Below are 23,357 nucleotides of genomic sequence, written 5' to 3'. Positions count from 1 at the left end.
ACTGGTTCACTCGCCCCCGGCCCCCGCCACCAAGTGTGTTCAATAGCCAGGACTACACCAGACAGAAGCCAGGAGCCAGGGAACCTGATCTGAGTCTCCCACATGCAGAGTCCCTCCTGCCTGAGCTGCCGCCTCCTCTCTCAGCACGTGCGTCAGCAGGCAGCTGGCCTGGGCGCACGGGGCTCCAGTCAAGCCAAGCTCACCGCAAGTGGGCATACTTATCCCCAGAAACACCTGACTTCCGGGTAGAACGCCCATGCCAATAAATACTGCTTTCAAGAGTTTAACACGATTTGGTGACAAGGGTTTGTGGGGGCAGGAGGAGCTCACACATTTAAAAAAAAACTTAAAAGAAACAGAAAAATGTCCACAGTGGTGTCCATTTGGTACCAGGACCAAGACAATTTTGAAGGACTTTTGGAATGCTATAAGCTGTCCTTTGTTAAAACGCTGAGCAGGGACTTCTTTGGGGCCAGCATGATGATGCAATGGTTAAGCCTTAAGTGCCAGCATCCCTTCCCAAACCAGAACCAGTTCAAGACCAGCTTGTCTGCTTCCAAGCCAGCCTCCTGCTGGGGCACTGGGAAAGCAGCAGAGAGGGCCCCACCTGGGTCTCCCATGTAGGGTTGTACTCTCTCACTCTCTCCCTCTTCCCGTTGCTCTACCTTTCAAGGAAATATTTTTGAAAATGTAAAAAAACAATTTTTTTTGAGAATTATTTTTACTGCAAAGTCAGATTTACAGAGAGAAGGAGAGAAAAAGAGAAAGATCTTCCATCTGCTGGTTAACTGCCCAAGTGGCCACAACAGTCAGAACTAAGCCAATCCTAAACTAGGAGCCAGGAGCCTCTTCCAGGTCTCCCAGGCCGGTGCAGGGTCCCAAGACTTTGGGCTGTGACTGCTTTCCCAGGCCACAAGCAGGAAGCTGGAAGGGAAGCGGAGCAGCCAGGATATGAACCAGCACCCATATGGGATCCCAGCATATGCAAAGCAAGGACTTTAGCCACTAGGCTACCATGCTGGGAACAAAAATATTTTTTTTAATGGAATGATCACACTCCACTTTGTAGAAGTTCTTACCTTACATGCAACGAGTAAATTTTACTGTATGTCAACTAAAAGTAGAAAAATAACATTGACATAACATTTAATGCTCGCCATATAATGAATTTAGTACTGACAAGACAAAGTATGAGAACATACCAAGAGGAATGAAATTGCTTACAGTTACACTATTTCCCAATACCTGCCAAATTTAAACGCAACCATGTCATCACTACTTTATTCTCCCCTAAACCATATGCAAGAAGATACACTGCAATATTAGGAACAGCAAGAAAGTAATAATAACCCAAATGGGCCCCACACAGAAGCCTAGTAGTTAAAGTCCTTACCTAGCATGCTCCAGGATCCCATATGGGTGCTGGTTCTAGTCCCAGCAGCCCCGCTTCCCATCCAGCTCCCTGCTTGTAGCCTGGGAAAGCAGTCAAGGATGGCCCAAATCCTTGGGACCCTGCACCCGCCTGGGAGACCTGGAAGAGGCTCCTGGCTCTTGGTTTCAGATCAGCTCAGCTCTGGCCATTGCGACCGCTTGGGGAGTGAACCAGCAAATGGAAGATCTTTGTCTCTCCTTCTCTCTGTGTATCTGACCTTCTAATAAAAATAAATTAATTAAAAAAAAATAGCCCAAATGTCCACCAAACCTGAGGATGAGGGTGAGCCCAGAGCAAGGGAAAGGGGCTAACAGACAAACGAGAAAGCCCGTGAGCAAGGGGAAACAGACAGTTCTTGAATCACTACCTCCGGGGTCCTCACCCACAACCTCACGAGACATCAGTATAAAAAAGGGAAAAGCCAGCAGCAGACAGCAATGCAAGAGAAAAGAAAACCAACTCCAAAGCATGGGAAGACAAATGAAAATATTTACCTCCTACCTTGTAATTAATCCTAGTGGCAAGACCGTGCCTGTTTATTCTCTAGTTTAATGCACTTACATGGAATTTGGCCCAAAGCAGTCCATTACCTTCTCATGAGCACTACCCCAACAATTCATTATCCCCAGGTTGTGCGCTTAGACCATTCCTGACATATAAAAAGGGTGAGGTCAAGCGCCAAAGGGTTCTGACACCGGAAGGCCGTGCACACAATTCAACCAACAAAACAGGACCAGGCTGAGTGGCAGACGCACCTACAGGCTGCGGCGTGGACCTGTCCATATGCTTCCCCTCACAAGGTGCTGATGACGCATTCCCTTGTGCTGCCGAGGTTCAAGCTCAGCGCTCCACGCAGGGTCGTGCTTAGTGGAGTCAAGACCAGCTAGAGAGAAGCAAATGGCAAATTAAAATTGAAAGTTAAAATAACTCAGCAAGGTACTTGCAAGAACAGCCTACTTGTCCCACATCCACACTCAGTCTGAGTACTCATTCCCAAAGGACATCAATGAGTCCCAGGATGTCCCTGAACGGAGTCACACATTGCAACCTCCATTCCTCGAAGTCAACTCTCCCAGACTGGTGTCCCATGGCATGGCATGGGTTCCAAAGCAGCTCCTGGCACTAGTGTCCCATGGCCTGTCATGGGTTCCAGTGAGCTCCCAGTGCCATGTCCCATGGCTTGGCACAGGCTCCAGTGAGCTCCCAGTGCCATGTCCTATGGCCCGGCATGGGCTCCAGTGAGCTCCCAGCGCTGTGTCCCATGGCCCGGGATGGGCTCCAGTGAGCTCCCAGTGCCATGTCCCATGGCCCGGCATGGGCTCCAGTGAGCTCCTCTCTAGTCCAGCTTCCTGCAAATGTGCCTGGGAAGGCAGTAGCTGATGGCCCTACCACCCATGTTAGAAACAAGTGTGGAGCTCCTGGCTTCATCCTGGACCAGACCTGGTCATTATGGCCATTTGGGGCATGAACCAGAGAAGATGGACGAGTTCTTGGTTGTGGGTGAAGGAGGAGTGTGACTGCCTTTCAAACAGAGCAGGCATTCAGCCCACTGGACTAAGAGGTCTAGGTTTGAATTTCAGCTCTGGTTCTTTATGATTTATTTATTTATTTGTATCGGAAAGTCAGATTTACAGAGAGAAGGCGAGACAGACAGAAGATCTTCCATTCACTGGTTCACTCCCCAAGTAATCACAAGAGCCAGAGTAGAGCCAATCCGAAGTCAGGAGCCTGGAGCTTCTTCCACTCCTCCCACCCGGGTGCAGGGTCCCAAGTCTTTGAGATGTCCTCAGTGCTTTCCCAGGCCACAAAAAGGGAGCTGGATGGGAAGTGGAACAGCCAGAATATGAACTGGAGCCCATGTGGGATCCCAACGCATGCAAGGTGAGGACTTTAGTCACTAAGCTACCGCGCCAGGCCCCATCTCTGGCACTTGATGTCAGCTCTAAACAAAATGATTTCGCACTCAGTTGGCCTTTCCTGACATCTACTTATTTACTTGAACTGTAGAGGCCGAGGCACGTGAACAGGAAGCTGGATGAGAAGTGGAACAGCCAGGACGGAAACCAGAGCCCTGAGCCAGGATGCTGACGCTGCACCAAGCCACGGGTCCCTGGCAGCACCTTCCTCACTAGTACTTGTGGAACTCCACTTTCCCCTGCACAAAGCCTGATGACAAAGCAAAACTTTGATAGACTGGTCAAGTTCTAGGTGTCAAGCACCACACGTGCCCCTCCGTCTTACAAAGAAGACACAAAAGGCTGGCGAGCCTTGTGGAGCTCGGAGGAGATGCGGCAAGATGAGAACAAGCAGCACACCACAGCCCTGCTTTCCGTTACAACAGCACATTGCCTTCAACACCACCAGGAAAATCATCCGAAGGGATTTGCAGGGAAAGGATTTAATCAACTCAAAGATCACCTTCTTGGGGCTGGCACCATGGCAGGGTAGCACCTTAAACCTCCACCCATGGAGCCAGCAGGGGCTCCGGTTCAAGTCCCAGCTGCTCTACTTCCCATCCAGCTCTCTGCTAAGGTACCTGAGAAAGCAATGAGCAGCAGTATTTGGGCCCCTGCCACACACGTGTGGGACCCGGATGGAGTCGCCCCTGGCTTTTCAGTCTGGCCCAGCCCCAGCCATGGTAGCCATCTGGGGAGTAAACCAATAGATGGAAGGTCTCTACCTCTCTGTAACTCCTTCAGATAAATAAAGCATTTTTTAAAAAAAAAAAAAATCCCCTTATGCAGCAGGCTTTTGTTGCAGCATTTGAGCAATAACTTGGGATTCCCAAATCCCAACAGAGGGCCAGGGTTCAAGTCCCAGCTTTCCTCCTAACCCCACCTGGCAGTTAGCAGGTGTTTTGGGGTCCTTACAGGATTGCTGGCATCAGCCTCAAGGGCAATTTAAGAGTGAATTAGCAGACAGGAGATGCGTCTCTGTATCTCTCTATGCCTTCCAGATAAAATAACTAAAAAAAAAAAAAAACCCAAAAAACTTTTAGGGCATGGCGTGACAGCCTAGTGGCTCGAGTCCTCACCTTGAACGTACCAGGATGCCATATGGACACCATTTCTAATCCCGGTGGCCCTGCTTCCCATCCAGCTCCCTGCCTGTGGCCTGGGAAAGCAGTTGAGGACGGCCCAAAGCCTTGAGACTCTGCACCCGCGTGGGAGACCAGGAACAAGTTCCTGGCTCCTGGCTTCAGATCAGCGCAGCATGGGCCATTGCGCTCACTCGAAGACTGAATCATTGGATGGAAGATCTTCCTGTCTGTCTCTCCTCCTCTCTGTATATCTGACTTTCCAATAAAAAAAAATAAAATAGAATAAAATAAATATTAGAAAAAAAAAAAAAGCTCTCCCAAATGCATGAATCTACTCAGCATGGTCCCACCCTAATTTCTACCTAGGTCATCACGGGTACATTAACGACCTTCCTCCCTCACGCTTGCACCTGTACCCACATGATCTCCCAGTGTAAAGCACCGTGACCCTGACTCCGACTGTCTCGGGAGAGGGTTGGGCTGGTTCCTCCACGGTGCAAAGACAGGCCGGCATCCCTCAGCAGTGCAGCCAGACGCTCACTGCCAAGAACACCTCAACTCTGCTTCTGTCTGCCTTTTGAGTAGATGAGAACATTTTAAAAATAAACGTTTTCTTTAAAAAAAAAGAGAGAATGGCTTACTTAAACTACACCATAATAATAGATCCTGTTCTTTGACAACTACAGGTTGCACAACACGCTTAATATGATCCCACTTTTATTGAAAGAATAATTACACGGTACATATTTGCATACATAGGAAAGCTGGCAAGGGTTCCTACAACTGCTTTGAATGGGGGGTGGGTACCTCAGTGAGTATGGATTTTCCAATGCACGCCACTCTCCCTTCAAGTTAGCATTATTTTCCAATTTGACACCAAAATAGCAATTCTCAAGGTTCCATGAGGGCAATGCAGAATGTCACTTTAGCTTCAAACAGAAAAAAAAAATTTGGACAAAGGAAAGCATGCTACTTCTTTCAAGCCGTATTTAGGGCTTTTTGAAGCTGACAGGTCAGGAGTGAAGGGTACACTTAGCTTTCTTCACACCCCACCCCCCCAAGGATAAACCCTCTGATACCGGAAAGGCAGCAGGCGTGTGGTTTGCTTTTGTTTTTAAGAAAGGGACTGATTCTGCAAGAGGGGCTGCTCTATCAAAAAAAACAAACCAAGATGGAGTTCTGGGGTGCGCCCTTGACCTCCTGCTGAAGCACATGCAGAAAGCACCCCATCCTTTTCAGGTTCCACTACGTTCCAGAAACATACCAACATCCATGACCACCAAGGCCAGAGGGCCAAGATGAAAGCTGGGCCCATGCACAGCACACAAAGGGCTGCAGGAAACAGCACTGGGGAGGCGGGGATGGTCACCTGCCTTTCCCACACTGCCCAAGTGGCGCAACAACCAGAGCTGAGCCGATCCGAGACAGGGAGCCAGGAGCTTCCTCAAGGTCTCCCACGTGGGTACAGGGTCCCAAAGCCCTAGGCTGTCCTCCACTGCTTTCGCAGGCCACAAGCAGAGATCTGGAAGAGAAGTGGAGCCCATACAGGATCCCAGCACATGCAAGGTGAGGACTTTAGCCACTAGGCTACCTGGCTGGGCCCTACCATTTTATTTATTTAGTTAGTTCTATTGGAAAGGCATAGATTTACAGAGAGAAAGATCTTCCATTCACTGGTTCACTCCCCACCCTCCAAATGGTTGCAATGGCCGGAACGGAACCAATCTGAAGCCAGCAGCCAAGAGCTTCTTCCTCTGGATCTCCCACCCGGGGGTGGGGAGACAGGGTCCCTAGGCTTTGGGGCATCCCTCACTGCCTTCCTAAGGCGTAAGTTGGGAGCTGGATGGGAAATGGAGCAGCCAGGATACGAACTGGGGCCCACATGGAATTACAGGGCTTGCAAGGTGAAGATTTAGTCACTAAGCCATTGCATCAGGCCCATACCATTTTTTTTTAATGTTACAGACTAAACACGACACTCTAAAAAAAAGATTATTTACTTGAAAAGTCAGAGCCACGGGCCTGGTCCAGTAGCCTAGTGGCTGAACACTTCCCTTCCAGCTCCCTGCTTGTGGCCTGGGAAAGCAGTCAAGCATGGCCCAAAACCTTGGCACCCTACACCCAAGTTGGAGACCCGGAAGAGGCTCCAGGCTCCTGGCTTATGATCATCACAGTTCCAGCCACTGCGGTCACTTGGGGAGTGAATCATCAGACAGAAGATCTTCCTCTCTGTCTCCCCTCCTCTCTGTATATCAACTTCCCAATAAAAATAAATAAATAAATCTTAAAAAAAAAAAAAAAGAAAAAGAAAAGTCAGAGCTACAGCAGGGAGAAAAGGCAGAGCCACACAGAAACATCTTCACCCACTGCTTCATTTGCCAAAAGCTGCTGGGCCAAGCCAAAACCAGGTGCAGAGGCGCCAAGCTCCTGGGCTGGCCATCTTCAGCTGCTTTTCCCAGGCCATTAGCAGGGAGCTGGGCCGGAAGTGGAGCAGCTGGAACTCCAAGCAGCCCCCATATGGGATGCAGGCGGTAGCTTTACTCACTACATCACAAAATCCAGCCCCAACTTTTGCAAATGTGACATCTGGTTTCCACACCACTTTCTTCGATCCATATGTCCACAGTTCTCTTATACACTGTCGGGGCCTCTGAGATTTTTTTTTCCCCCAAGGATTTGGATTTTTCTTACATGAATGTACAAGAACTCCTTACAACTTGGGGCTGGCACTGTAGCAGAGCGAGTTAAGACCCCGCTGCCAATGCCAGCAAATGATATGGAAAATCAAGTCAAGTTCCACCTGCTCCACGTCTGATTCAACTCTGATTCACCCGGGAAAACAGCCAAAGGCGGCCTAAGTGCCTGGGCCCCTATCACCCCAATGGGAGACTTAAGATGAGGTGCCTGGCTCCCACCTGAGGGCTCGTCCAACTCTGACTGTCCCAGGCACCTGGAGAACAAAGTAGGAGATGGAAGATCTTTGTTTCTGCCTCTGTCTTTCAAATAACTAAAAAAGTCATTCATCAAAAACACATTCAGCAAGTTCTACTCACTCTTCTAGATTGGGTAATTGTATACACTTTGGTTATGGTGCAAATAAACACCCAATGTTTAAGAACTGCCTAAATAAATTACGACAGTAAAATACTCCATGATGAAATCCAGCAAAGCTGCCCTGGGTTATACCACCTAATGACGCAGGAAATGGATCCATTACTAGCAAAGAGAACACTCCCATTCCTGTAGAATCCACCTCGTTCAGCCAGCCTGGCAATCTAGACATCTAGAGCATTCTAAATAGCGTGATCCTTCGACAGTGCGAGGGCTCCCAACTGGTCTCTTACTGCTGGATCTGCAGCTAATAAACACATATTACTATATCTGTGACCTCCCCTTCCCAAGTTTAGCATTCCTGAATACAGGGGCTGGCATTCGGCACAGCAGTCTCGGTCTCTTGGCCTTTCAAATCAATGAAAACAAAAAGCATTTTAAACAGAATTCCTACACCCAACAAGCTCCAACTCACACTTACATTGTAAATGTGTGGTATCTCTCTTTCACTGAGCATACTGAATCCCATATTATAAATGTTATAAACTCCCCAATTCAAGAAAAAATGAGGGCTTTGTGCCTCCTCTCAACTAGATGGAGTTCTAAGGAATAGAACCTCAATTAGTATTCCTGGCAAAAATGACAAAGTAAAAAGCCCAGTCCAATGGCAATGATTAGTGGTAATAAGCCAAACTCCACTAACACAAATGGCTCCCCTTTTTTTTAATTAGTAAACTGTGCCATTGCATTCACTAAGCAGTGTCAAACCAAGCTGAAAAGCCCAGTGAACACTGACCCTCAAACTTCCTGAAATTTTTCCAGAAGGTCTTGGAGTGACCATGATAATCACTGAATTAAACTGATTCGAGATCAGAAATCAAATCCAGGAAGACCTAGAAACCCTTCAACCTGAGTCCCAGGCCTGATGGGACTTCCCACTACACCCTGCACCTGCACAGAGATTGCCCCCCATGGCACCCCAAGGAACAGAAAGGTCTAGAAGCCCCCCACAGCTGCACCCCCAAGGCTAGGGGAGGGCACCAAGCGGGAGCAGACTCCACTCTGGAGGCAGCAGGAGAATCCGAACTCAGTTGGGTCTCGTTTCTTTGAAAACAAATTGCTGTTCAGGGACCAGCACAATGGCTCAGCCGATGAATCCTCTACCTGCAAGTGATGGCTTTCTGTATGGATGGTGGTTCATATCTCAGCTGCCCCACTTCCCATCCAGCTTCCTATCCATAGGCTGGGAAAGCAGAAGTATGGCCCAAAGCCTTGGGACCCTGTACCCACGTGACTGCCAGAAGACGCTCCTGGCTTCAGATCAGCTCAGCTGTGGCCTTTGCAGCCATTTCTCAACTTGAATTGACCAAAAAAAAGAGCTGAAATACAACAATACTTACCAGGGAATTAATCTGAATATAGGAAGTAGCTGAAATGGGTGCAATATGTGTGCTGCCACCTTAAATGATATCCCTTGCAAAAATTTAGTCCAAAGAAATCATCAGAAAAACCACACACATATTTCTATACAATCAAGGCTGTTCCTCATTCCTTTCTGTCAACCCCAGCAAAAAAATCAAACAAAAGCCGCTCAGAGGCTCAATAGCCTACAACAGGATTTGACAAACAAGACATCACATCACGCATTCAGCATGAATGAGCTGCTGAAAATCGTGTCTTCAGGACCAGTTAATAATCACAGCCCTAAGAAACATTGCTAAGACTTTGCAAAAGGCTATTTTGAGGCAAATACAATTATATGTATCACACAAGTGTGTAGGTGCGAGACACCTACATGGAAATTTGACTTTCAAATGTAACCACAAAAATAGCCAATGAGTTAAGCAGGCTCCTGTGAGCACCAGGGCACCACCACAAGCCTGCTGTTTCCTAACCGCTCTCAAGTCAGGACGCCAGCCTTGCCTCCAGGTATCTCTCTGATGATTCTGATCTGAGTTCTGACCATACGTTTACTTCAATGGTCATTCTACCCAACAGCAACCATGTCCTCTCTGTAACAATTCTTAAAATGTGGATTTTCTGCACATTTCTTCTAAGTCCATTTCCAATTAAGAAAAAAAAAAAGGCAAAAGACACAAAAGTCACTCATTGAGACATGCCGAGCACTCCCCAGGGACTTGGTTCTGTAAGCACCAGGGCCAACTCTGACTCCACGGGGAAGTCGGACGCACAATCATTTAATTTCTGGAAAGAGTGACGGTAGTGCTCGGATTACATCAGGAGCCAGCATTCGCCCTTGGGCCTCTCTCATGCATTTGTCACTGGGGACACTCAAGGCTGGCACGGCTTTCAGCACCACCCTTAGCTTGAGCGCAGGTCCTCAGACTGCTGCTCGCTGGAATCCTCCTATGCTTTTTCATGGGTTCAACTGCATCTGAGGGGAATCAGTCCTTGCGTAAAGGTGCCCCTAGGATGCCCATTTGTGGGCAAGGTTGAAGACCCCTGATGTCAGGCAACAAGCGCTATTTTTTTCAAACACGAGAGAATGACTCACGAGAGTGGAGAACCTGATGTAGTGGGCTGGGCTTGCAATTTTTACTTCAAAACACCGTGGGAGCCAGCATTTATCCTAGAGGGGGAGATGCCTGCTTCTGGGGTGGACACCTGACCCCAGCTTCCCAGGAACGCAGACCCTGGGAGGCGGCTGGGATGCCCCAAGTAGTCGGGTTCCTGTTACCCACATGGGAGACCTGGTGCTGCTTTAGCCAGAGCCAGGCCCAGCCCTGGCTAGTACAGGCATCTGGGGAGTGAGCCAGCAGTTGACAGCACTCTGTTTTTGGGTGTGTGTGTGTATATATATATACACATATATAAGTGTGTGTGTGTGTCTGTGTATCTGTCTCTTAACTAAATATTAAAAAAAAAGAAAGGAAGGAAGAAACAAACCTGAATTAAGATTGTAGCACAATGGGTTATGCTACCAGCCCTGACATATAGCCAACCATGAGTCCCTCCAGCTCCATGCCAACGCACCTGAGAAAGCAGCAAGAGACGCTCAAGAAGCTGGGCTCCTGCCACCCAAGCAGTGACCCGGATGGAGTTCTAGGCTCCTGGCTCAGCCTGGCATACTCCGGTCAGTAAGGCTACTTGAGGAGTAAACAAACAAACCAAGGATCTTTCTCTCCAAGATTTATCTTTATTTGGGAGGCAAATTCAGACAGAGAGGCGAGAGAAAGAGAGATCTTATAACCACTGGTTTGCTCCCTAACTGGTCCCCACAGCCAGAGCTGGGCAGGTCTGGAGCCAGGAGCCTGAAACTCCATTCGCTCTCTTGTGGGCACAGCAGCCAAAGCAACCAGGCCATCCTCCATTGCTTGCACAGGTCATCGACAGAGAGCTGGATCAGAAATGGGCAACTGGAACCTGAACAAGCACCAACGTGGATGCCAGTATGGCAAGCAGAGACTCAACCCACCACACCCCAGCGCCAGCCCCAAGGATATCTTTCTCTCTTTCTCATATATATATATAAAAATAACTCTCCGAGTGAATAAACAATGTTTTTAAAGTTGAATTGAATAGGTCACTGAAACACATTGCTCCTAGTGCAAACAAATGTCTGATAAAACCTTCCAGTTTAAGAGGCCAGCACAGTGGTGCAGCAAGTTAGACCACCACTTGTAATGTTAGCACCCCTTACAGCACTGGTTTGAGTTCCAGCTGCACCACTTCATAACCAGTTCCCCTGCTAAAGTGCCTGAAAAGGAGAAGGCAGTTCCAATGCTTGCGTCCCTGCAACCTCTCTAGGAGACCCCAAAGGAGTTCCAGGATCCTGGCTTCAGCCTGGCCTGGCCCAGTCCAGCTGTTATGCCCATTTGGGGAACCAACCAGCACATGAAGATCTATTTGTCTCTCTTCCCTACTCTGGTACACTGCCTTTCAAGTAAACAAATCATTTAAAAAAGAAAATTTGGGTCCAGTGCAGCAGCCTATTGGCTAACGTCCTCACTTAGTGTGCTCCAGGATCCCATATGGGTACTGGTTTGAGTCCCAGCTGCTCCACTTCCCTTCCAGCTCCCTGCTTGTGGCCTGGGAAAGCAGTCAAGGACAGCCCAAAGCCTTGGGACCCTGCACCCACGTGGGAGACCTGGAAGAAGCTCCTAACTCCTGGCTCAGTTCCAGCCATTGTGGCCACTTGGGAAGTGAATCAACGAACAGAAGGTCTTCCTCTCTATCTCTCCTTCTCTCTGTATATCTGACTTTCCAATAAAAATAAAATAAATCTTTAAAAAATAAAAGGGCAAAGAATCTGAATAGCCATTTCTCCAGAAGGCACGCCAATAGCCCATCAACACACAGGAAAACACACTCACCATGATGAGTAGTTAGGGCAATCAAAACCACGGCACACACGTCACGGTGGCAGTGAGCACCAAGACAAGTGGAGACCTCACGTCCTGCTGATGTGCCCACTTTGCAAATCAGCTTGGCAGTTCCTCACAACACAAACACGGCAGCATCCTATGATTCCGGAAGTCCACTCCCAAGCATTTACCATCCAAAGATCCGAAAACGTGACCACCCAGTACGCAAATGTTCACAGCGACAGGACTCCTCAGAGGCAAAATGCGAAAATGACTCAAACATCCATCATCTGACTAATGGGCAAGCAAGAGGCTGTAGACCCATTCAGCAGGGCATTTCTCAGCAATAAAAACCACCTTAGATTATTAACCTTGAACACCAAGCATAAAGCCACACACTGTTTGCTACCATTTCTACACCCAGAAAAGGCAAACCCACAAAACTATACTAAGGATTGGGGGTTGCCAGGGTTTGGGGGAAAAGGGCAGATGGGAGAGACTGCTAATGGGTACAAGGGTTTCTTTTTGAAGTAATAAAAAGTCCCTAAAGAGGAGTGGTTATAAAAGTCGAGGAATAGACTAAAAACAAAGTGTGGCCTTTAAACAGTGGATTTTATGGCATGTGAATGGCAAAGGCCATTCCCCTGGTGTGCTGGATGCTGGGAACCCCTTCCAGGCCATTCCCACATGGGACCTCCTGGGACGCCTCTTCCAGCAGAAAGCAAGAATGGAAATAAGGCCTGGCTTATGGCAGCAACCTTCTTGACCGGATCACAGAATCAGCTCAGAGCCCCAGACTTCATGTTTGTTCTCCGGAAGTGGGAGCAGGTGAGGTCAGCACACACAAAACAGGGGGTTATATGGGGATCTCAGGGAACTTTTATTTGCTGTATTGCATATATGTGTCAATGAAAAGGGCCCAGCATGGTAGCCTAGCAGCTAAAGTCCTCACCTTGCATGCGCCAGGATCTCCTATGGGCACTGATTCTAATCCTGGCATCTCTCTGCCTGTGGCCTGAGAAAGCAGTAGAGGATGACCCAAAGACTTGGGACCCTGCACCCACTTGGGAGACCCAGAGGAGGCTCTGGGCTCCTGGCTTCAGATCGGCTCAGCTCCAGCCGTTGCAGCCCCTTGGGGAGTGAATCAACGGATGGAAGATCTTCCTCTCTGTCTCTCCTTCTCTCTGTACATCTGACTTTCTGATAAAAATAAAATAAATCTTTCAAGAGAAAAGAATATATCTGAGGAGTTGACAGACACTGATCTAAGAAACCAAACATGATGCGGAAGATCTCAGAACAGAAACTGGGAAAGAAAAAAAAAAAAAACTAGTTCCAACCACTTTGAAGCATCACCAATCAGCACAGAACCAAACACTGGACAAACTGGGCCCTGGTCAGTAGAGCAGGGCCAAGCTTCCGGCCCCCAACAAATTCAAAGGCCCTCCTGGTGGGATCTACAGCAGACTCAGTGGGAGCTCAGGGCGGACAGGGTATGCACACACACCCACACCATTTGCACCAGCACCAGGTACAGTGGTGGCAGGTGCAAGAGGGGTTGCTCAAACTCTGGGCTTCAAGATGCAGCTGCACAAAGAGAACCCGAACATCCAGGCAGGTGAGCCAGAAACACAAGACAAAATCGCTACTGCTGACATATTCCGTGTATCTTGGCATGGATGACAGGACAGAGAGAGGGGAAGCTAGCAAGCTTGTCCGTGGGAGGGCAGATGTCTAGCCTTTGGGTCAGAGACAGCTGCAGCAGCGAGCTCAGCACCAGTAGCCCCGGGGACGAAGGTGGAGCGAGACAGACTGCGAGAGGTCCCTCGCGGCCAGCAATTCGAGGTCACCGTCAACTCAGCAGGGAGAAGGATGTTATTTTGGGGAATCATCACAATAATGGGGACAGAGTCCAACAAGAACATCTGTAAGGATCCCAAGGTCAACATCAAGGAACCAGATTCGTTCCTTTAAAAAAAAAAAAGTCAGCTACATGTATTTTAATTGACTGAGAAGGGTACTGGAAATAGGACACCTGTCATGCCTTTTTTTTTTTTTTTACTGCAAATGCATTTTAAAAAAAAAAGTTGGAGAAGGAGCATGCTCACAATTAAACCTGTTCAGAGCACTGTACCAACGCACCAAGAAATCTATAACCAGAGGAAATGGCAAGCACCACAACAAAACGTCCGTTTGCCGTCCTTCAGGGTGCCTGTGCTTGAAACCCAACAACCCAACAGTAAGTGGGGCTGGGGCGGCCCAGCAGACACAGCACTTCTACATGTTCCAGGCAGACTCGCAAAGAGACTCCAACTGCCCTGCATCTAGGCAGAGGCCAACAGGCTGTGGGAGAAAATACGAAGACTTCCTGCTTGGCCCAAGAAATTCTTGTAGTCACCAGGCTCCATGGCAAATCCGAGGCCACACCTCAAAGGTCAGATGGAAGGAGCCTTGCATCCCTGAGTCACAGCAGAAGACAGAGAACCACCCAGAAAATCATGAACAGAAAAGAAGGCTCCATGTTGGGAGGGTGCAGAGTCCAGCTGGCCTTAAGCACCCTCTCCATACAGATGGTCAGGTGTGAGACACGAGAGATTGCAAGACTGCTTTACTCCTTCCATACTAGTTGAGAAACAGGTGGAGGGAGTGAGGGAAGATGGCCTCACACTAAATAGCAAGTATTTTAAAATAAAGAGTAGTAACACTATCCCCCAAGGGTGGCATCCAACCTGCTCTGGCCTTGCAAAGGCAAATGCAGGCGGGTCTTGAAATTTAAAAAAAAAAAATCTATGGCAGGCTAACCTTCAAAGCAATAGTGTTAGATGGTCCAGAATGAAGTCATAAGCACCCAAATGGCCCTTGGCACAAAGAAAGTTCCCACCCCAACTTAGATCATAGGTTTGTAAAACGTGTAGGGACACAGACAGATGGGCTGCGCTTGCGGACAGACATCAATAGCAGATAAAGACAAGTCCCTCCAGCCAACGAACACACTTAATGAAATTTCCCACGGAAAGGATTTGAAAACCCCCAAGTTGAAAAAACACTGGGCAGACAGAAGCAGGAAACTGCACGTAGGCGCTATCAAATAATGAAGCCTAAAGTCATTATGATTAAAATAGTAAGGTCACAGCAAACCAAGAGAAAAATTGAATAAAATTCTATAACAGATCCAAGGATTTGGCATATGACTAAGGATGAAGGAAGGAATACCGTGCTGGGGAAAATGGAAACCAGGGGCAAATAACTCACTTCAAATCACCCTCCAATCTGGTGTTTATCAGATGAAGGACAGTCAAACAATTTTTTATAAAAAACAAAGAGCAACTATGGGTAAAATCTAAGGTAGAGAAGGCAAAAGAAAGAAAACAAAAGATGGACAGATTTGAATTCAGAGCGTAAGAAAAACACTTGCAGCTTAGGACAAAAAAATAAAAGCCAACTGTAGCTGATAACTCTCCCAGAAAACAAGGAATCAACTACAACATTCAGGAGCATCAACCTTACTCCAAGATTAAGGAGGAAAAATATCTCATATCAAAGTACTGATGTTCCTGGAATTGAGTGAAGAATTCACATTCATTTTGGATAAAACGGAAGACTTCAAAGAAGCGTCATGCTAGTTCTGCTCTCAAACTCTCCGAAATATGCATATATTTCCTCCATGCCATACATCTGTAGAATAATTCATGAAGTGATGTCTTCAAAACAAGGGCTCTTGATACAAAGTGTATGAACTCAACAGTAAGACATCAGTTTGGGTAGCCTCTCTCATTCTGAGAAGCAGGAGTGAACAAACTTCATCCATATCAAGACCAGAGAGTAACAACTCGAGGCTTGCTGGGTTCTGGGTCTCCAGGGACTATGGCTGTGTTGCCAGAAAGCTTTTTTGCAAGAACAGGTGCTGATGGTCCACTAATAGCAGCAGCCTCCCTACCTGGCAACCTGTTAGAAACACTGATAAGGGGCCCCACCCCAGGCCTTCTATTTGAGAAAGTGTCCAGTGTGAGGCCCGGCCCATTATAAGGCAGAGTTTGGAGTTCATCCCAGCCTGGTGACAGCAAAGGGTTTTTGGCCAGCACTGCAGCTGCAGGAAACAATAAAGCCACGGGCAAACTTGAGCCTGAAACCCTAACTACAGAGAGGGCATGAGAGAGAGAGAGTGAGTGTTCCTCCAGTGAAGGCCAAGGACATAGCAGCATGGAAAAATCCATCCTCAGCCTCAAAGCCAAGACCTCCGCAATCATAAAACCAAGTCCACAATGAAAAAGCGTATTCAGATCTCTTTAAATAAATGAATGAATGCATGCACTGTGCGAGGGTGGGGGTTGTGGAAGATTCCTATGAAGGAAACTCCCAGAAGGAATCCAAGCTGGAGTTGTACTAAGAAAAGCATGGCAATCAGGAGCAGAGACCAACAGAGGAAGGCTAAAGCCAAGGGTGAGGGCCCCTCCTCACCACAGCCTCAGCCTCCACCCAGGGTCCCACTCGACTGTGCTCCGAGATGTCCACCTGAACAAGTCGCTCTACTCTGCGACCTACCTGGTGGCCCTTCCAACACCAATGCCCCAAGTCTCCCTAGTGGCAGGTGCTTCTCCCGGATGTCCTGCATTCCACGACTGCCTTTGCTTCCGGCTTTTGGGCAGCCAGGAGATGGCAGGTGATGCAAGACGTAGATGGAGCTCAAGGCTCCAGGCGTCAGCCTGGCCCAGCCCTGCCACTCAGACATCTGCCTCTCTGCCTTTCAGCGGTGTCTCTATAGACGGGACACTTCCAGCGAGCACTCAGTAAGATGCTCACCACCAACTGATGGAAGCAAGCCTGAGCCATCACTGCTTTGGGCAAACACACATGGGAAGAGGCTGTATGAGTGAGGCTGTCCTGCCCAGCGACCAGAGGTAGCCATTCTCCTTGGAGCAAATCTTCAGGAGGGAAGTCCTTCAAGTTGCCCAGAGCAGGGGTCTAAGGTCAAGGGAGAGATTTAAGACAAGGAGAAGATGGACAAGATGCAATGGCTCAGTGGCTAAATCCTCACCTTGCATGGATCCTCACCAGGATCCCATAATGGGAACTAGTTTGTATCCCAGATGCTCCCCTTCCCTTCCAGCTCCCCACCTGTGGATTTGAAAAGCAGTAAAGAATAGCCCAAAGCCTTGTGATCATGCACCCACATGCAAGAGCCCGAAAAGGCTCCGGACTCCTGGCTTATGATCAGCTCATCTCTGGCCACTGCGGTCATTTGGGGAGTGAATCAGCAAATAGAAGATCTTTTTCGCTATCTCTCCTTCTCTCTGTAAAATGTGCCTTTCCAATAAAAATAAATAAATCTTAAAAAAAGAAGAAGAAAGAACGAAAGAAATAAAGAGAGGGGAAGGGGGAAGAGGGGTGGGGAGGGGAGGGGAGGGGAGAGGAGAGGAGAGGAGAGGAGAGGGGAGGGGAGGGGAGGGGAGGGGAGGGGAGGAGAGGAGGGGAAGGGGAGGGGAGGGGAGGGGAGGGGAGAGGAGAGGAGAGCAGAGGGACAAGGCAAGGCAAGGCAAGGTAGAGCAGCAAGATTCCCCCTCCACTTGGCCCACTGGGTACGCTGGCAGGACAGCGCCACAACTCCCAGCCTGCTGCCCAGGCATCCCAGGGCTCACTTTCTTTCCAGCTGTTCAGCCACAAATCTTTTCAACCCACCCGCCTTTCTTTCCTTTCATATCTGATCCACCAACAAACTGTGCTCCGGCCTGGGAACCCAATCACTTCTGTCTCCATCACCTTGGTCTGCCCTTCCACTATGGGCCCTTGGCTGATGTGTCAGCTGCCCAACCCTGTTTTCAATCTCATACAGTGAGGCCACTGTATCCTAGTCAAAAACTAAATCAGGGGCCAGCGTGGTAGGTCAGTGGGCCACACCACCAACTGTATTACCAGAATCCCCTACTGAGAGGAAATCCAGCTTCCTGCTGAAGCACTAAACCAGACTTGACTACAGCAGTCATTGGAGGAATGAAATGATACACTAGATCTCTCTTTCTAACTTTCTGTGTGTCACTCTGCCTTCCAACTAAGAAATTAAATCTTAAAAAACAAAAAATGGGGTCGGTACCATGGCATAGTAACTTAATCTTCCCTGTGCAGAGCCGGCATCCCAAATGAGTGCTAGTTCATGTCCCAACTGCTCCATTTGCAATCCAGCTTCCCACTTAAGGCCTGGGAAGGCAGTGGAAGATGGCTCACATCTTTGGGTCCCTACACCCACACAGAAGACCCAGAGAAAGCTGCTGGCTTCTGATAGGCTCAGCTCCTGCCACTGCATCCATTTAAATAGTGAATCAGCAGACAGAACATCTCTGTCTCTCCTCTCCTGTTTTTTAAATAAAAATAATCTTTAAGGGCCCAGCATGATGGCCTAGCGGTTAAAGTCCTCACCTTGAACACGCCTGGGATCCCAAACGGGCACCAGTTTTAATCCCGGCAGCCCTGCTTCCCATCCAGCTTCCTGCTTGCGGCCTAAGAAAGCAGTTGAGGATGGACCAAAGCTTTGGGATCCTGCACCCACGTGGGAGACCTGGAGGAAGTTCCCGGCTCCTGGCTTTGGATCGGCGCAGCACCAGCCATTGCGGCCACTTGGGGAGTGAATCATCAGATGGTAGATCTTCCTTTCTGTCTCTCCTCTCTGTATATCTGACTTTGCAGTAAAAATAAATTAAAAAAAATACATCACTACAAAAAAATAATAATCTTCAAAAAGCAAAACAAAAAACTAAATCAGTCCAGATCCTTTTCCTCAAAAGCATCCATTGGCTCCCACCATTAAAGTAACATCAAGCAGCCTCAGTAAAGGGTCCTCATGACCTCCAGGGATCTCAAAAACCAACTCTACCCTCCTCCGACTCACACCTGCTGCTTCTTCCGCTCACAACATTCTTCTCCCAGCTCTTCCTTTACATCTTCAGGGAAGATGATGCAAGCCCATTACTATACGCCACATGTACCTCCCAAAAAATGCACATGTTGAAGCTCTCACCCTGCATCAGAACTGTATTTGGAAATCAGGTCTTTAGGAGGTAATTACTGTTAAACGGGGGTGGAGGCAGAATCCAGCAGGATTAGCGATTTTACAAGAGACAAGTAAAAACACCAAGCAAGACAGGCAGACCTAACGCGGCAGACATCTACAAGCCCAGGAGAACACACTGGACAGCACCCTCACTTTGGTCTTGGCCTTCCCAGGCTCCAGGACAGTAAGAAATCAACTTCTACTGGTTAAGCCACTCAAACTACGGTAGCTGCAGCACACTGACACCCTCACCCCATGTCCCACGATCCTAAAGTTTCCACTCCCTGTCCAACACCAAACAAACCTGGTTCCTGCTAGGTTATTACCAGCAAGCACAGACCTTCCGAACTGCTCCCACCAGGAGCAAGGGCAACAAGCAGGTAAAAGACGTCCCTGCACAAGAAAGGCCGCCGAGCAGTGTTAACAGGTGTACAGCCCAGGAGAGGTGCAAGCTGAAAAATGACTTGCCTCACCAGGGAGAACACACAGAGTGACAAAAGGCCCGCTGAAAGAACTGCAGCAGAGACACACAGCTGAACCTGCAGCCCAGATGTTGCCTCGCAGAGAAAGAAAAGCCCAAGTGCTGGGCCCTCTGAGAAGAGAACATGCAGACACAAAGTGAATGAGGAATGAACGAGTTTACCCAGCCTTGGGAATCAACCCACTTCTGTGTGGGAGTTTCACAGGTAAAACCTAGAATAGGGTCAGGAAGGCCTTGAGATGGCTGAATTTTAAAAAGTTCAGGAGAATTCAAGAAAAATACCATCTTTAAAAACGTTCTAGGCCCAAGACGGCATGACATGGTACGCTAAACCTCCATCTTTGGGACCAGCACCCCATATCAGCATCAATTCGAGTCCCAGTGGCTTCATTTGCGACCCAGCTCCCCACCAATGGTCTGGGAAGGCAGCAGACAGCCCAAATCCTGGGGATCCTGCACCCACATGGGAGACCTGGTAGAAGCCTCTGACTGCTGGCCTTGGACTCACCCAGCCCTGCTGCTACAGCCACCTGGATAGTAAACCAACAGATGGAAGACTTCTAGCTCTCCTCTCTGTAACTGTCTTCCCAATAAAAATAAACACCTCTGAAAAAAGAAAGTACTGAATCTAGGTACTCCAAAATGATACAGGTCCCCAACCTTGCATCTTTTTTTTTTCCCAATCTTGCATCTTAACTAAGCCAAATGCCATCCACTGTAAGCTAAGTTTTTACCAAAAGATTACGTGTGATTCAACGCTAAACTAGATTAAGTCACAGAAGAGTCAGTGCCATGGCATAGCAGCTTAAGCCTCTGTCCGCAGAGCCAGCATCCCCAATTGGCACCAGTTTGAGTCCTTCCTGGCTTGTAAACTACGGAAGCACCCAAGTGCGTCGGTCCCTGCACCCCCATGGGAGACCTGACTCCCGCTTTGGCTGTCGCACGATCCAGGGAGTGAGCTAGATGGATGGACAGTCACTCTGTCTCGCTCTTTATCAAATAAATATTGGGAAAAAAAAAAAGCTTCCAGGGCCCGGCGGTATGGCCTAGTGGCTAAAAGTCCTCGCCTTGAACGCCCTGGGATCCCATATGGGCACCGGTTCTAGTCCCGGCAGCTCCACTTCCCATCCAGCTCCCTGCTTGTGGCCTGGGAAAGCAGTTGAGGATGGCCCAATGCTTTGAGACCCTGCACCCGCGTGGGAGACCCGGAAGAGGTTCCTGGTTCCCGGCATCGGATCGGCGCAGCACCGACCGTTGCGACTCACTTGGGGAGTGAATCATCGGACGGAAGATCTTCCTCTCTGTCTCTCCTCCTCTCTGTATATCTGACTTTGTAATAAAATAAATAAATCCTTAAAAAAAAAAGCTTCCATTTACAAGCATAAAGCACGGTCTAGTTACAAACTATTACCTTTAATTTCCTTAACCAAAATGGGAAAATTACTTAAACTACCAGCAGCAACAAATACGGGTCCCCAGAGGTCCCCCAGGTTTGCCTTCCTGGACACTCCCCGGAAGGCAACAGCCAGCTCACAACTCGGGCTCCTTCAGGGACCCAAACTGGATTTTATTCAACAATGATTTGTTCAGCATCACCCAACACCAAAGTCATGGGCAGATGCCATGGCAGATGGATAGCTACCCAAGCAGGTGGGCAGCTGGATGGATGGACAATTGTGTGAATGAACAGGTGGGCAGGTGGACAGATACGCAGACACACACAGGGGCAGTGGGCGCCATAAGCTTGCCACTGGGACACGGAACTCACTTCTGCAAAGGTGAGCCAGCGAGGCCACGCCGCAGGAAAGCCGTGGGGGGGAACCGCAGCACAGCTCTGTCCTGCACACACAGGGGCAGTGGGCGCCATAAGCTTGCCACTGGGACACGGAACTCACTTCTGCAAAGGTGAGCCAGCGAGGCCACGTCGCAGGGAAGCCGTGGGGGGGAACCGCAGCACAGCTCTGTCCTGCACACACAGGGGCAGTGGACACGGAACTCACTTCTGCAAAGGTGAGCCAGCGAGGCCACGTCGCAGGGAAGCCGTGGGGGGGAACCGCAGCACAGCTCTGTCCTGCACACACAGGGACTTTCCTGAGTATTCTGTAAACAACATAACTGATGCCTCAAGTACACTTAATGTGCCAGTCAGAAAACACAACTGTCATGAAACCACGTGGGAAAAAAAAACTATCAATATGAAAAGTTGGGAAATAGCCTATTTGCTTAAAAATCCAAAGAAAGCAACCACAACAGAAATGCCCTGGAATGAAGAAAGACCTCGGCTGCCATGTTGGCAAAAGAAACGATCTAGAACTTAAGTATCTCAAGGTCAGGTGGCCACACCCACTGCCTGGGTTTGACTAACAGGTGTGTGCACAACCAAGGATGCCCAAAAGCCATTAAAGGTTGTATTATCTTCCCAAGTGACCCTCCTTGGGTCAACCCCCAAAAGCCTACAAAGACCAGAACAGCAGAATTGAAAAGGCCCTAAGTCCCATCCTACACCTCCACCACCCAAGGCTGAGTCAAGGTAAAAGGGTGAGGCCCTAGGCCAACAGCATTCAAATGCAAAAGCATAAACCGGCCAGAAGCCTCGCCTCTGGCTTCAGGAGGCAGGAACAGCAGAGAGGTCACATGGCCAACGGATGACAGCTCAAACCAGACGGTCCCTTGCAAGTCCCCGGGCCTTCCCGGCATTCGGATGACCCAAGTGTCAGCAGTGACCACACTGACCCCTCCCTCAGCTCTGAAAACCCACCAGGATGCCTCTCCCACCTGCAGCTGCCTTGGCTTACCCTCAGCCCTGACAATCGATCACTTCCCAACAGTCACGCTTTAAAGTCCCCTGCCTGGAGCCCGACTTCCTATGGGCTCCACATCCAAGGGGACCCTGAGGGCCAAACGAAGGAGAAAATCCCGCACCCTTAGGTAGTCACACTCGGAATGTCAATTTCTGTGGCGAGAAAAGTGGGGGTGGGGGCAACAAGGACCCCCCAACCCGCGAACCTGGGGGGGCAGGGGAAAGGGACAGGGGACAGAGGGACAGAGGGAAAGCGGTTGGAGAGGCCGATTCTAAAATTACTTAGCGAGCCTTTGTAGAAGGGAAGAAAGCCAAAACCTAAAAGGCATCCCCCATCCCCGCCGCCCTCTCCACAGCCCTGAGTCCCCACGGCAGAGATGCCCGCGCACACCTCCCGGGGAGCAGCCAAGGGAGTGCAGAACCCGCAGGAACAGAGCCCGGGAGGCGGCGACGGCCAGCCCAGTCCCGGGGGAAGCCCCACTAGCTTCCCTGCGGCACGGCCTGAGGGCCCCGGCGGCTTGCAGCTCAGAGGTGAGCCTCCCGGGAGGCCCCCGGCCAGACCCCGCGGGGCGGCAGGGGCTGGAGGCCGCCGGGCATCAGGAGGAGCCGGCTCGGGTGGGGGCTGGGGGCGCAGGCCGCGGCCGTGGGGCGGGTGACAGGGCGCGGGGGCCGTGCCAGGCCGGCCTCGTGGGCACGGCGGACAGCTCGCGGCTGCGGCCGGCAGGTGCGGCCCCCGGGCGGGCGGGGAGCGCGGCGGCCCGGCTCTCACCTGGCTGCAGCTCGCTCGGGCTCCCGTCCTGCTGCCGCGCCTGGGAGCTGCACTGCCCGCTGCTGCCGCCGCCGCCGCCTCCGGTCCCCGCGACAGCCGCCTGCAAAATGGCGCCGCGGAGGGGCGGGCCGGGGGCGGGGAGCAGCGCGGCCGCCCGCCCCCGCGCCGGCCCGGGGCCCACCTCCCTCCCCGCCCCCGACCCCGGCCCTCCGGCCTGCCCTAAGGGAGGGGCTGCCCCCTGGCACCCGCGGGCGCTCCGGCGCGCATCCCGGGCCCCGCGCCACGCCGCCGCCCCTGCCCCGGGCTCACGCGTCCCTCCGCGGCGCAGCAAGCGCGTCCCCTCCTGGACCCTGCCCTGTCGCACCTGCTCCCGGGCACCCACCTGGCAGGTGGCGCGCTCGCCCCCTGCAACTCTGC

At 50.1% G+C, this 23,357-nt stretch overlaps 1 long non-coding RNA gene across 1 annotated transcript in view; it reads right to left on the bottom strand.

Annotated features, from left to right (window-relative positions):
* LOC131482969 (uncharacterized) overlaps window positions 1–23,058 on the bottom strand; it is a 50,528-nt gene extending 27,470 nt beyond the window's left edge. Inside the window, exons 1-2 of the long non-coding RNA XR_009247447.1 lie at window positions 22,941–23,058; window positions 2,188–2,315 (exon numbers count right to left, since the gene is read on the bottom strand). This is a non-coding gene — a long non-coding RNA (uncharacterized LOC131482969). The remainder of the gene's footprint in view (window positions 1–2,187; window positions 2,316–22,940) is intronic.
* Between the last annotated feature and the right edge of the window lie 299 nt (window positions 23,059–23,357).

Source organism: Ochotona princeps, chromosome 22 (genome assembly GCF_030435755.1).
Source record: "Ochotona princeps isolate mOchPri1 chromosome 22, mOchPri1.hap1, whole genome shotgun sequence".
In the NCBI taxonomy this organism is placed as follows: Eukaryota; Metazoa; Chordata; class Mammalia; order Lagomorpha; family Ochotonidae; genus Ochotona; species Ochotona princeps.
Note: the sequence above shows the minus strand (reverse complement) of the source record. Positions and strands in the feature narration are given on the sequence as shown.